The sequence below is a fragment of the Malurus melanocephalus genome, unplaced genomic scaffold (genome assembly GCF_030028575.1).
Source record: "Malurus melanocephalus ecotype Western Australia unplaced genomic scaffold, MMel_1.1 scaffold_26, whole genome shotgun sequence".
Classification (NCBI taxonomy): Eukaryota; Metazoa; Chordata; class Aves; order Passeriformes; family Maluridae; genus Malurus; species Malurus melanocephalus.
This window is the reverse complement of record NW_026623258.1, coordinates 1,748,488-1,750,984: the sequence shown is the minus strand read 5'-3', so window position 1 is coordinate 1,750,984 and position 2,497 is coordinate 1,748,488.

The window sequence follows — 2,497 nt, the reverse complement described above, 5'->3', positions numbered from 1 at the left end:
CAAAGCTGAGATGAGACATCTGTTATTAGTGGTAAGTGTCATTGAATGTACCCAGATACTCACAGCAGTTCTCTCCATGTCTGTACTCTGGTCTGATCAGCTCCTGCTCCCTGAACATGCTTGGAGTGAAACTGTCTGCCCTGTGTTTGTACATGTCCTTCCCAATATCATATCCCAGATATCTCAGGGCTTGTACTCCTGTGTCCTTCATCTTCAGGTGCAAAACCTGAAAAGTGGGATTGCTGCTCCCTGTGGCTTCTCATCAGAGCTGAGGCATTTGCTGCCCACGAGGGAGCTCTCCAGAAACTCTCCATAAAAACCAGAGAAGCTAGCACAACTGCTTAAGTGGGAGTTTTTGCTAATTTCAGATATTTTGATTGAAAGATAGTAGAGGGAACTTAAACAGCTTAACAGAGCAAGATGGGGAATAAACAGCCTTTGATAAAGGGGAGGTGCTGAGCAACAAGGAGGAAAGAGGGAGATAACGAAGCAAAAATTCTCACCAGGCATAATTGCARACATAAACTGCTCTTAAATTCTCTTTGTCAAAAACAAGAGTGCATTTACTCCTCTTCACTGTCTGCCAATAATCACCTAAATTAAATTTTATAGGATTTATCATCCTTTGATCTGTTCTTCCCATGGGGATTCACGGCTGTTAAGATGTGTTTATTTCTGCCTGAGGCAGATAAAATCTTTGGATTTGGGATGAGAAGCAGGGTCAGGAGATAAACAAGTTCCCAGGACTGGTAATGACACAGAGATGAAAAATGCTGACAGCAGCAGCAAATCAGAAAAGAGACATTTATTTGAGAATGAAACATTTGTAAAGTGTGTCTCTGATAATGAAAATCTTGGTGCTTATAAAATGATTCACAGCACTTTGTCTAATTAATAATAACCTCAACCAATCAGGATACATGAATTTTCAGATACTGCATTACAAAGATATACCTATACAGAAATTTGACAAATTAAATCTTTAATCAGGTCAAAAAGACCAGGATAAACTAAGATAACTGTCTGTCTCACATCTGTGGGATGGAACTGTCAGATGTCCATTCTATTTCAGCTTAAAGTTATTGTTTCTAGCCATTGTCAATCTGAATAGGCTCACATACTACATTTGTACATTGTTTTCTCATCMAATGCTCAAATCCTTGCATATTCATCACCTGGAACCTTTCCAGCCATGCAGCACAGTATAGAGACACCAGGCTGAGTTATTTTTGAGAATCAGAACTGATTTAAACCCATTACAGCACCACACCAGCACAAAGCATCCTTTCTTCAGACCTGAGCTGGTTTCACYCTGGAGCTCTAAACTGCAGTGTTGGACCCAGCACTGGGGAYCCAGCACAGGAAGGACATGGACCTGCTGGAGCGAGTCCAGAGGAGGCCACTGAGTTTTTTGGAGAGATGGAACACCCCTCCTATGAGGAAAGGCTGAGAGAATTGGGATTGTTCATCCTGGAAAAGAGAAGGCTTTGAGGTGACCTAATTACAACCTCCCAGTGCCTGAAGGGAGACAACAAAAAAGAAGGAGAGAGAATATTTACAAGGGCTTGTAGTGAAAGGACAAGGGGGAATGGATTCAAACTGAAAGGGAGTAGGCTTAGATTAGACATTACAAAAAAATTCATTACTGTGAGGGTGGTGAGGCCTTGGCCCGGGCTGCCCAGTGCTGTGATTCTCTCATCTCTGGAAGTGTTCAAGGCCAGGTTTGGATGGGGCTTTGAGCAACCTGGTCTAGTGAAAGGTGTCCCTGCCACTGGCATGGGGGTGGACATTAAACGATCTTTAAGGTCCTTTTAAACCTAAGTGATTCTATTATTCTGTGACTGTRTAGGGTGTCCTTTTTGGGCATGTGGCCTCAGGTGTCTGAGCAAAGTCTCTGAGCAGAGCAGGGTTGTCTGGAGCAGCAGGGACAACAGGCAGTGTTTTCCAAGACAAAATGAACACCCACAGCCATCAGTGGATTCTACAGGTCTATAGTGTGGGTTTCCAAATTTTCACACCATCCCTGCCCCAGTTGCACGTGTCCTCACCATCCCTGTGCACCATCAGGAAAGAGGCCACGATGAGCTCTGGTGGTTCATTGCTGCAGGTGATCTGGGGGATTATGGCTCTGTGGCATCTCCCAGAGCAGAGGACCTGCACAGAATGCCCAAACTCCAGAGAAGGCAGTCTGTGTCAGCTGCASCTACTCCCACCTCTGACACAGACAGTGCCCAAGAACTGCTCACACTCCTGCACCTGTTCCAAGGTTKTGTTAGCTGATACACAGGAAGCATAAGAAGATAGATCTTATGTACCAAAATACGGCATATTTTTTAAGAAATTCATATTTCCCAGTAAAATACCTTGAGGATCCAATAGCACCACAGTTATCTTATGACTCCAAACATGGGAATGAAGTATTCCCATGTGATGAATTTCCTTTGACCATGCTGGGATAAGCAAACATCTTTCATATTACCATGAAGCTAGGGAGGAT